This window comes from Oryctolagus cuniculus, chromosome 3 (genome assembly GCF_051225735.1).
Source record: "Oryctolagus cuniculus isolate XC-2025 breed Fujian yellow rabbit chromosome 3, ASM5122573v1, whole genome shotgun sequence".
NCBI lineage: Eukaryota > Metazoa > Chordata > Mammalia > Lagomorpha > Leporidae > Oryctolagus > Oryctolagus cuniculus.
Genome location: NC_142869.1, coordinates 161,502,825 through 161,514,525, shown reverse-complemented (window position 1 = coordinate 161,514,525; position 11,701 = coordinate 161,502,825). Strand labels below are relative to the sequence as shown.

Here is an 11,701-nt window from a genome sequence, read left to right as displayed (position 1 = left end):
CAGGAAGTGGGGTGGGGATAGAAAAACTCCTGCAATTACAAAGAAGTTTGAGGGAAGCTTTTACAGGGAAGGATACGCCCCTTATCTTCATTGTGAGAAACCTTTCACAGATGTACATATTGCCAAATCTCATCAAACTGTAATTTAGCCATGTGCAGTGTATGTCATTTATGCCACAATAAAGCCATTATGTAGCATAACTTCATCAGTTTTCACTGCTCTGGTTTGTTGATTCTTTATGTTCTCATCTGTATCTGTAATGCATCCTTAACCTTTGTTTTATTTAGACAACATTTAAGTAAAGAGAAATATTAAGACTACATGAAATATATGTCATGTAATTATTGTTGAAGATGTTGATATATCCTGTTTGTTTTTAATATTTTATTTGAAAATTTTAGTCAAAATTTGAATATGGAGTTGAAACTTTATTTTAAAAATGTTTAGTGCCTCACATTTTGTTCACATAGTAACTTTATGCAACCATTTCTGCCACTCAGAATAAAATAAGAAATTTTAAGCATATAGATTTTCATTTCAACGAAGCCTTGTGCTCTATGCTAAGATTAATAGAGATAAATAGTTTAAATCATTTCCATTTAGATGTTCTTTTTGTCAGATACGATATACTCACTACTTTCTTTTTCTGCTAACATTGGAGAGACAGAAGGTAATTCCTGAAGACTGAAAAACAGTAATTGTTTACCAATCAGGTCCATGTTGACATAAATTAACCCTTTGTAATATATATTGTAGCTAAAATTATATTTAATTTCTCAGTTAAATACAAATCAGTCATACTTGATTTCTCAGCCCTTTGATAGTTTAACCATTCCTTTATATTTGCTCAACAGTTTTGGCACATAAACATATCAGATGGCAAATATATTGTTTGCGCACCCCCTTTCTGAAACTTTATTCTCAGTATTATTCTTTCAAACCACAAGATAAAGCTTAAATTTTAATTTTAGGGACTGGTGCTGTGGCATGGTAGGTGGAGCTGCCACCTGCAGTGCTGGTATCTGATGTGGGCACTTGTTCAGATCCAGGCTGCTCCATTCCCGATCCAGCTCTCTACTCTGGCCTAGGAAGGTAGTGGAAGATGGCATGGGATCCTGGGCCTCTGCACCGGTGTGGGAGGCCCAAAGGAGACTCCTGGCTCCTGGCTTCAGGTCGGCACAGTTTTGGCCATCGCAGCCAATTGGGAAGTGAACCAGCTGATGGAGGACCTCTTTCTCTCTTTGCCTCTCCTCTCCCTGTGTAACTCTGACTTTAAAATAAATCAATAAATTTTTATAAAAAGAAAACATCTCTATGATTTAAAAAATTAATTTTCCTATTAACTCTCAGAATTCCTAAATTATCAAGGTACTGTCTCATGTTTATATAATATGCTATGTAGTCTATTAGTGTGAAAGGTGATAAAATATCTTACTTTCAAAAAAATCTTTCAATGTTTAGGATGGCAACATAGAAATTTGAATTTTCTGAGAAGCAATTCGCAATGACATTTGATTCAATATTGAAAATTAAATTATAAGTCAAATCTTTGCCTGAGATTTGCAAGCCCCATCTTGATCTATGTGACAGACTATGAATGATGGGGTCACTGTCCTAATTGGTGGATGTGATTCTTTTAGGAACATCATTCCCTTACTCAACCATTTTTCTTATGTAGCTAACAAAGACAAACAAGGCACAGGAAAAGACAGTTACAACACATGATCCACATGTAGAAAATACTCATTACCCACGAAAGACATATTTAAAAGAAAATCCAGTTTAACCAAGGGAAAGTAGTCCTTTTCCTCCCTTAAAAAGTCATTGAACATAATACAACAAGGAAGTACATGAAGGTTCTGAAAGTTGGAGAGACAGCAGATTGACTAGGCAGAGTTACAGAGAGGCAAAGAACTGGGGTGTTCTTCCATCTGCTGGTTCACTCCCCAGATGGAGTGAACTGTGCCCATCTGAAGCCAGGAGCTGGGAGCTTCTTCCATGTCTTCCACATGGGTATAGGTGACCAAGGACTTGGGCCATCCTCTACTGCTTTTCCAGGTGATAGCAGAGCTGGATTGGAAGTGGAACAGCCGGGTCTCAAACTGGTGCCCATAAAGCGGGCACCACAGGTGGCAGCTTTACCCGCTATGCTACAGTGCCAGGCTCTCATCTCTGTTTCACAACTGTCTCCCAGTGCCTGGGCTGTGGCAGGGTAGGCTAAGCCTCTGCCTGGGGCACCAGCACCTCATTTGGGAGCCAGTTTGTGCCCTGGCGGCTCCTCTTCTGATCCGGCTCTCTGCTGTAGCCTGGGAAAGCAGTAGAAGATGGCCCAAGTGTTTAGGCTCCTGGGCCCACGTGGGAGACCCTGAAGAAGCTCCTGGCTCCTGGCTTCGGATAGGCCCAGCTCCAGCCCTCACAGCCATTTGGGGATTGAACCATTGGATGGAAGACCTTGCTCTTTGCGAGTGTAGTAATGGCACCGAGGGGGTGTTGGTTCCAATAAGGATTTTATTATGTAGTGGGGAAGTCACACATTCTAATCTGCACAGCACACTGGGCAAACCCACCACCCAAGCTTCCGGAAGTACCTCAGGAGCTCCTCACGACGGGTCTTCGCCACAGAGGGCGGATTCTCACAACATCCGCACGGGGGCGCCTCTGAGCCAAACACGCAGGTCTCGAAGGGCGAGTGGCCTGTTGGGTTCCGGTGAGCAGGACCTCAGCGTCAGGCGAGTTCAGAGCTTCAGGACCGGCAAGCGGGCTCATCTCCGGTGGGGCTCACAGCCCCAGTGTCAGGTGAGCTCAGGGCTGGCTGCGAGAACTCTCCCGGGATGGCCTGAGTGGCGGAGGGGGGCCAGTCAACCCGGAACTTCCGCTCTCGCCCTCAGGCGAGTCTGGCCAGACAGAGTCTGACTGGGGCTCTTCAGCCTGCAGCTTAGGCGGCCAGCATAGGGTCGGTAGGGTCCCGAGGAGGGTGCGTGCGGGCCACAGGTGGTGCTTAGCAAGTCCCTGCAGATCTCCTGCAGTCGCTTAGCTCTTGCTTACTTGTCCGCCTATCAAGTGAATAAATAAAATCTTAAAAAAAAAAAATAGCTATCGCTTATATAAGAACGATTCTATCCTCTCACAGAAACTAGGAGACGTGGCCTGTGTCCTTAGATGATTGTATTTCGAAGAGAAGTCTTCCATGTCCTTGAGAGACACGTCCCTGGGTGATGAAGCTGGCAAGGGGGGAGGGGCGGGAATTAGCTACCCTGCCCAGAGGCAGAAACCACATAATTCAGAGTTTGCTGAAGTAAATGCTACAAGAAAAGGAAGGTCAGGGACAATAGGCAGAGGGAAACCTGTTTAATGTTTAGTCAACCCAAGGGAAATGTTAAGGCCGTCTTGGTCGGGCACGGAGAAAATTAGTCCCAAATAAAACTTGCTTGTGGTAGCCGAAGGATCAAGGAAAGGAAAGCCCAGAGGAGAGTTTTCTGGCACCTGACCCACTCCAGTCAACAATCCAAGGAAAAATGCTGTTTCTCCAATGCGGGCAGGTAGGTAGCTGGCAGAGAGCAGCCGAGATCTGACAGCCCCAAATGACTGGTGGGCTACCGTGGGCTACCTACCGTGGGCTACCTACCGTGGGCTGGGTGGGAGAGGATAGTTCCGCCCAACCGTGAAGGTGGACTGGGGTAGCAGCTGTGTCTGACCTGCCTGGTGACCTTTGCAGGACTTACACCTGTGGCATGACAGCTGCAGTGTACTGGGGCAGAAGCCCCTGCTGGCCAGGGCAGTGGCTACAACCACGTGCTCGTTGACATGTGACAGCCTGGTCTTGAGGAGGCAAAGTCCTTTTTGTGCGGAGTCCAAACCTGCCTTTTATTCTTATTTCATTTTTATTTTTTATTTATTTATTTATTTTTTGACAGGCAGAGTGGACAGTGAGAGAGACAGAGAGAAAGGTCTTTGCCATTGGTTCACCCTCCAAAGGGCGCTGCTGTCTGCGCGCTGCGGCTGGCATACCGCGCTGATCTGATGGCAGGAACCAGGTGCTTCTCCTGGTCTCCCATGGGTTCAGGGCACAAGCACTTGGGCCATCCTCCACTGCACTCCCTGGCCACAGCAGAGAGCTGGCCTGGAAGAGGGGCAACCGGGACAGAATCCGGCGCCCCGATCGCAAGTAGAACCCGGTGTGCTGGCGCCGCAAGGTGGAGGATTAGCCTAGTGAGCTGCAGCGCCGGCCCAAACCTGCCTTTTGAGTTCATCATCAAGCCCCCCCTTTCCACCCCTCTTCTATATAGCAGAAACCAAATTTCTGCAATGTTGAGCAAAGATAGACCCAGCACCAGTAGGAAATATCCATTATAACTGCACGCTGTGTCCTTGTCATGACCCGTAGGTCATTATAATACCATTATAAATCTTCATGTCTAGCACTCCTACTCCCATGGTGCACATCATGCCAAAACACTTCTGAGAGTTCCCAAAAAGGGCATGGAAATGAATGGATCTCTAGTCTCTCTGCAACATCCCCCATCTCTACCTTTGTATATTCAATTCAATTCCACCCCAGACAAAACCCCCTATGTCTGCTTACCAATAGTATAAAAGGGAAGCTTGAAACTTGTGTTTTTATTGTTATTTCTTCTCTGTCTCTCTCAACTCTCTAGCTTGCCCATGCTTACTTCATGAATATATACTTTTCCTTTGCTTTAAATAAATCCTGAGGGCAATGCTATGGCACAGATTGGTATGACATTTATATTGGAGTGCTGGTGAAGTTCAAGCTACTCCAACTCTAATCCAGCTTCCTGCCAACACATGTGAGAAAGCAGTTAAAGATACCCAAGTGCTTGGGCTTTTGCCACCTGTGTAGGAGACTAGTATGGATTTTCTGGCTGCTGGCTTCAGTGTAGGCCAGATCTGACTGTTGCAGCCATTTGGTTAGTAAGCTAGTGGATGGAAGATATTTATCTCCCTCTCACCCTCCCTCTCTGTCTGTCACTCTGCCTTTTAAATAAATAAATATATAAATCTTAAATAAATAAATACTGCTTTCCTGTATACCTTTATGCCTCCAACTTGAACTTTTTCATATGTGGAGGGAAAGTCCCAGAATAAGCATACATTAGAGCCTGTTATGCACAATATCTTTAGCCACAGGGTAGAGCTTGGGTAGAAATTGCCATGAACAACAGGTTGATATGAGGTGGTGTGAGAGGCCACATCTTGGAAGTCCATAACTATTTCAAAATGGGGAAAAAAAGCAACTTGAAAATAAGTCCAGATTGATTGCCTAGATCCTGGTATTAAGAGTGGAAATCAGTTGCAAATTGAGTGAGAAATCTCAGTTACAGATGATAAAATGTTTTTTATTCTGTCTGTTCTGACTGTAACATTGATGAAAAAGGTATATGCATCCATCAGAACTCATTGATACTTACAGGACAGATCTTGACCATTGAATATGATAGCTGTCATGCTCTCCGACTTGACCAACTCTTTCATTGTTCTGCGACATTGAAAGTAATACTTTATATCTATGTACATTGTATTGTAAGTGAATTAAAAGATAGACAATGAAGTTGACATGAGTAGCAGGAATAAAAACTTATTTTAAGCAGGGTTTCATAGTGGGCAGTTGATTTGTGAATATTTTCATATTACATGACATTTTTTCCTAGGCTATGCCATAACTATGGATGTGAAACTGAAAAAATAAAAATTCTTTATATGAAAGAACTTCAACAGACTCATGGAACAAGGGAGCGAAAAGACAGTTTTCATGAATACAGTTTTCCTGAACCTTTTACTGACCACTCATAGATGACCCCCCTGTGTTAGGGCTCACTTTCATTGGCAGTGAGAGCATAGTTTCTACTATTACTAACACTGCACGGTCTCAAAAACAACATCTAAAAGCTTAAATTTTGTTCTTTTCTCATAGGTGCATGGGTATATGTGGAATTTCTTTCTAGTGCTAACGAAAAAGAAAACAGAACAGGAGGTGTGAAGGTATTATTAACTATTCACCCTTTAATGTTACCCTAGAGCTAATTTTCCCTCCTCTCTATTTTACAAAACAGATAAAAGAAAGTATACTTGGGCTCATCTACACTGATTTCCTTTATGTTATAGACTTTCCTCCATATTTAAAATATTTAAATTGTTGATTAAATTGATAGAGAAATATTTATGAGCACTCACACATAACCTAGCATTAATGTGTTACTAAGTGTATAATCTTTGCACATGATGGTACTGACTGTAAACACCCATCAACAAAACCACTAGAGGGAGTACCCAGTGTCTTCTCTAATGCATATTATGTAGTTTATAAACTAAGTTCTAATCTTTATTAAACAAAAAGAAACTATAAAAAGAAGGTATCCAACTGAGACATCCACACAATAGATAACATTAATAACTTATTAATGAGTGAAACTTGGCAAGAACTGAGTCATCATGATGCATGATGATAAGAAGGGAACCCTGTTGGATTTATGTCCTTACCTATAAAAAGCCTGGAATTTTAGCAGGTTTTCCAAGGTATGTGACTGACAACTGAAAAATTATACCTGAGAATTGAGGGAAATAATGAATAAAATCAAAAGACTAGATAGGAATTCCTTTTCACTAGGGAAGTATGCAATATTTCATACCCTGATCACTGTCTTATTTCCCAATTGAGATAAGAAGCACAATATAAAATGAGATACTATTTGAATTAATTTAGATCATATGCAATTTATTTAAAAACGTAGTCATATATTTTATATTAAAAAAGAGAAGTGCTACCAGATTTACTAACCAGAAACAAAATACAAGAACAGAATTGTGGTCTTGCTGCCTTATGACAAATTTCTTCAGTATGCTAGGAATTATTCTGTCAGCTGTTTTAGGTAGACATTTAATTAGATTTGCCTTAGAAAACCTTAAGTGACAGGAAGACAGCTGCGTACTTACCTTGAAAATGACATTTTACGTTTCCCTGTATGCTGAACTGCTGCAGCTGTCTGATAATTTTCACTCTTTTAAGAAAATGATTTGTAAGAACTAGACAAGTGATCAGCTTTGAGCCCATCCTGACTTTAACAGGATTTTGGAAAGCCTGGGCAAAACAACAAAGGAAAATTTATATCAGTGCTGAAAATTGGTCATGCTCTTGTGATTTCTCCTGCATGATTGGACTTCTTTATTATGATATTAATGTCTTTTTGCAAAAAAAGAGTTAAATTTTGAACGGCAAATATTGCAGACAAAGGAATAGTTTCAGCCTGCTCATGTAGTTATTTAAAATGGGCATACTCTATTTGTGACATTTCATTCCTTTCCAGTTATATTTTTTCTCATTCAAGTCTGTGCATTACCTTGGAGGCACTGGAATATTCATTTATTTATCCTTTGCTACATTTGTATGATCTGTTATTTTAGAGGAAATATATATTGCTTGAGATATAGACAGTAACAGAGAAATGAAGAGGTATTTCAAAAAGTCCCACTGGTAAATGAGAACTTTATTATTTGCTAAGTCTTTTTTGGTTTTTAAAGTTGTAATACTGAGCTTGGGAGTTTAACTCAAAATTTAATTCACATATGTGATAATTGCTTAAATCATGACCTCAGGAGGTACTATAGGGAGCTGACTTGGAAGCATAATATGTGTGAAGACAGTGATTTAGAAAAAAAATCTAGGTTTGGTTGAAATAGAAAAGGCTTTGATTTGCTAAGAACATGTAGAAGAGGTGAAAGTCGATGTTTACCAATATACTAGATCGAACACAGGAAGAAAAAAATCCATCTTAATGTAAATATTTAAAAAACAAATAAAAATTGTATCTAAGCTCTTTGGAACCAAGAGATAGGAATATGCTCCCAAACAATACATCAGACTGTTTACTGAAAAGTGGCTTGTCTGAGACCACTGTCTCCTGCCCTTTGGTAACCATTTCTCATGGATCTCAAGCCAGAATTCCTTTGTTTGCTCAATTGACTGGTATTATTCAGTGTATTCCAAGGAGAAGCAACTATACATCCCTGGGGATATTTTAAGAAAAGCATTATTTGTAGTTACTTTTGTTTCTCATCACCTTTTATATGAACTGAAAGCAGCTGGACCAGTTGCTTGAATGGTAAAATGAGAAGATGCCTCAGTGACTATAACATATGGATGAGAAGAGAGCTGGGGAATTTCAGAAAAGCAGTGGCATGTATCATTGGCTTCCCTACTCAGCTCCCTGCTTCAGTCTTCCCTATGACCTCAATCCTACTTCAGGAGTTACTCCTCTTTAGGGAAGACTCAGGCCTGAAGGCTGCGGTGGAGGAAGCAAGGGTAAATATGTTTCTCCCATATTTTCCTTCTTTGAAGGTGATTTTCAGGACTCTTTCCCCCAACTCGCTCCATCTTCTTATTCTCTTGACCCGTTGGGCTTAATTATTGAACCAATGGTCAACCAGAGATGAGGCTGGGCAGGAATATCTACGTAAAAAATATGAAGCTGCTTTCATTATCTCTAGTCATAAAGCTCCATTGTGAATCTTTCCGAGAGGACGACTAATGATGGCAGCTCATTTTTTGTCACTAAGCTTCAAGGTTCTAAAATACCTCCCAGGCAATATACTCACATCTTAGTCTAATTTTAATATCAAATATAGCCAGCCATGTGTTTTGAGGTGGCTCATGGGTGTTATATGATGAATTCAAATACCAGTAGAAAATTGCTCCAAATGGTTAAATGTCAGTATTATTAAAATATGCTACATTTGCATAAGATTTATTCTTTTACATTGTGACATTCCAGTTGAAATGAAAGCCCAACAATCATATAACTTTTTCCTTTAAATAACATTATAAAGAAATAAAAGGATAAAATTAAGTATACAGAAGTTAAAATACAAAAACTCATATTGGTAATTTTTTAATTATTCTCAATATTGGCCAGATAAATTCTATTCTGATGTCTGCATATTATTGGGGTTTTTTTCACTAAAGTTCAGTCTAAGAAGTGATCCAGTGAATTTCTCTACTTAACCATTGAAATGAACTGTTTAATAAAAATCCTTGTAAACTAAAGATATGGACTTGGCTTACTAAAAACCTCAAAGTTTCCAAATAACCTTTCACCGTGAAAACTAACATTTGTGATTATTTCTCAATGTTTATGAATGAAATAATATGTTGGATGACAGGAATTTATCCCAAGTTCTTAAATAGAACCCAGGCATGAGGAAAAATGGAGATCAAATATGAATTTTATTACAGTAAAGGTTGGCTATGATGATGCAGCATGATTTGAAGTCCAATGGGTTTCCATTACCTTTCCCCTAAATTGCAGTTAAGAAAACTCTACTCAGCTAAATTCAGTAAGTTTGTCATATGGAAAATATAGGACCCAAGCATACAAAGTCTTGGCACCACAGAAGAACTGAGGGTAGAACTATGCAGAACATACTCATTATTTTTCTACCAATATTAAAAAGTAGAGAAATTAATCCTAATTTACAGAGTTGTTCCTCTCATCGTTTTCCATCTTGGTGAGTGAAATGGAGCCTTCCCTCATTCTGTAGAAATTTGAAGATGGAAATATTTATTCACCAATTACAATGAGTATACCAAAAAAATGCAACTAAAAGACAGATGGATTCGTGGTTTAATTATTAGACATGAATTAAAGACATAGTTTTTTAAAGCAAAACACTTTTTCATGATAAACAATAACACTGGAAATGAACATGTAACTGTTTTAATAGATATATGTAGACATTCCTTTTATCTTTTTCCTTGTTGAAGAAGCCGGATATTCCCCTTTGGATTTACCTGTCTCTTAACCTACCTGAAAGCTTCTCATAGGAGCAGTCATGCAAGCTAAATCTAGTCTTATGACCTTAGACATATGCTTAACAATACGCTGGAAATTTAAATAAGGACAGCAAGAATCTTTTCTGCAGTTTTCCTGCCTGGCTTATCTGGAAATCCCCCAGTAGGAAATACCTAAAGAAGTGTGTCACAAAATTTCAGCTAATATCACATTATTACATGAAACATCTTGTTTCTTAATTGATGACACATTTAATTATGTAATGAAGCTATGCCAACAATCAGAAATATTTACAAGATAAACATATTAGTCAGTAAATTCTCCTTCTGCTTTAATCAATTTAATTGAGTTTCTGTCTTGTATAACAAGACATAACTGATAATGACATTCGCACCAGCAGAATATTTAGGGAGATTTAGCCAGTATACACATTAAAAGAAGTTTACAAGAGCAAAACTGAAAAAGGTACAAATATGATGACTTAATAAAACTGAAATTATGTTTGAAGTAGAATAATTTTTAATTCACCATTAAGTGAAAAGCTATAAAACTATTCATGTAGAATATTTGATTTTGCACAAGTTGAAATGACATGTCACCACATAGAAATACGTATATTAGCATATATACGTAAATGCTAGAATTAAAAACACAAATTTTAAAAATAATTACATTTGAACAGAAGGAGGAAAAATGGAGGAAGGACATGGGAAATAATTTTGTGATTTTTCTTGCCTTGGAATTTGTCTTATCAAGTGAATACATTCTTTTTAAATGTAAATAGAGACTAACTTCTAGTGGAATCATGAAGCATTTTATTCCTTTTCCTAATTCTTACTTGAAATTACTAATGAATATTATAGCTTTTGAAAATATTTATAGGGCTGCTCGTGGCAGAATTGTGTGCAACAGTGCATCTAATCTCAGTAAATGGTAGCTTCTTGAAGAGCAGTGTTGTGGTTTCTTTTACTTTTCCCCTTGTTAATAGCATATAGTCAATTCCTACTCAGTTAATTTGATGTAGAACGCACAATAATGGATTGATAAGTTGTGTTCATTGACAAGTTCTCTTATTTTTTCTCTTGGAAAAGTTGCTAACCTTATTTGAAAATGTAAAATATTTTCATGAAATCACCCTAAAATTCACAAAACTGAAAATGAATTAAACACTTGATATATGGTATGGTCAACTTCACAGACTAAATTGAACTTCAAAGCAATAAGAATTTGTGGAGTTTTGGCAAATGTCAACGAGTTTTCTTTTTATAATTGTCTTCCAGTGAATAAATTCCTTAAACTTTTGGATAAATTTCAAGGTTCATCCAACCATGAACATTCTGTACATTTTAAATTTCTTTTTAAGAAAGTACTGGTGTGCTGCTTAAGTAGCTTGTATAGTCACACATGAATATAAGAAATGTACGTTCCATGGCAAAATTCAAATCCTATTATATTGCTACATGTGTAGTTAATGAATGATGCAAGTGAAAAACACAAAATTTTCTATTTAACACATCATTTTTACCTATATTCTTTATTTAGGAGCATTTATACCGGCTTGTGAGTTTGTATCACTGCAAGTAAAAACAAAAGGTAATTGTAACAAACGTTATAAAGTATACCCTACTTTATTATAATAATATTTTAGATGATTCACCATTGTTTAAAGTATAAATAATATTCTTTATGTTCTCAAAGTCTTTTGTTAGAGTTCAGATTTTCTTTTAAAATTATAATTGATCTTTAATTTAATAGCAATGGCTTATTTTTATTAGGTACTTGTAAGCATAAAAATACATTAAATCAATACTTACAAAATAAATATGGCTTGAAATTTTATTAGGTACATATTGGTTCATTCAAGCAGATGAAAACCCAAAACATGCAGGATACAGAAT

General features: G+C 38.2%; 1 long non-coding RNA gene across 1 annotated transcript; it reads left to right on the top strand.

The window, feature by feature from the left end:
- Positions 1-2,669: 2,669 nt before the first annotated feature.
- LOC138849059 (uncharacterized) lies at positions 2,670-11,397 on the top strand. Its single transcript, XR_011387438.2, has 3 exons — positions 2,670-2,796; positions 5,933-6,000; positions 11,346-11,397. It is a non-coding gene; the product is annotated as an uncharacterized LOC138849059 (long non-coding RNA).
- The last annotated feature ends 304 nt before the right edge of the window (positions 11,398-11,701 follow it).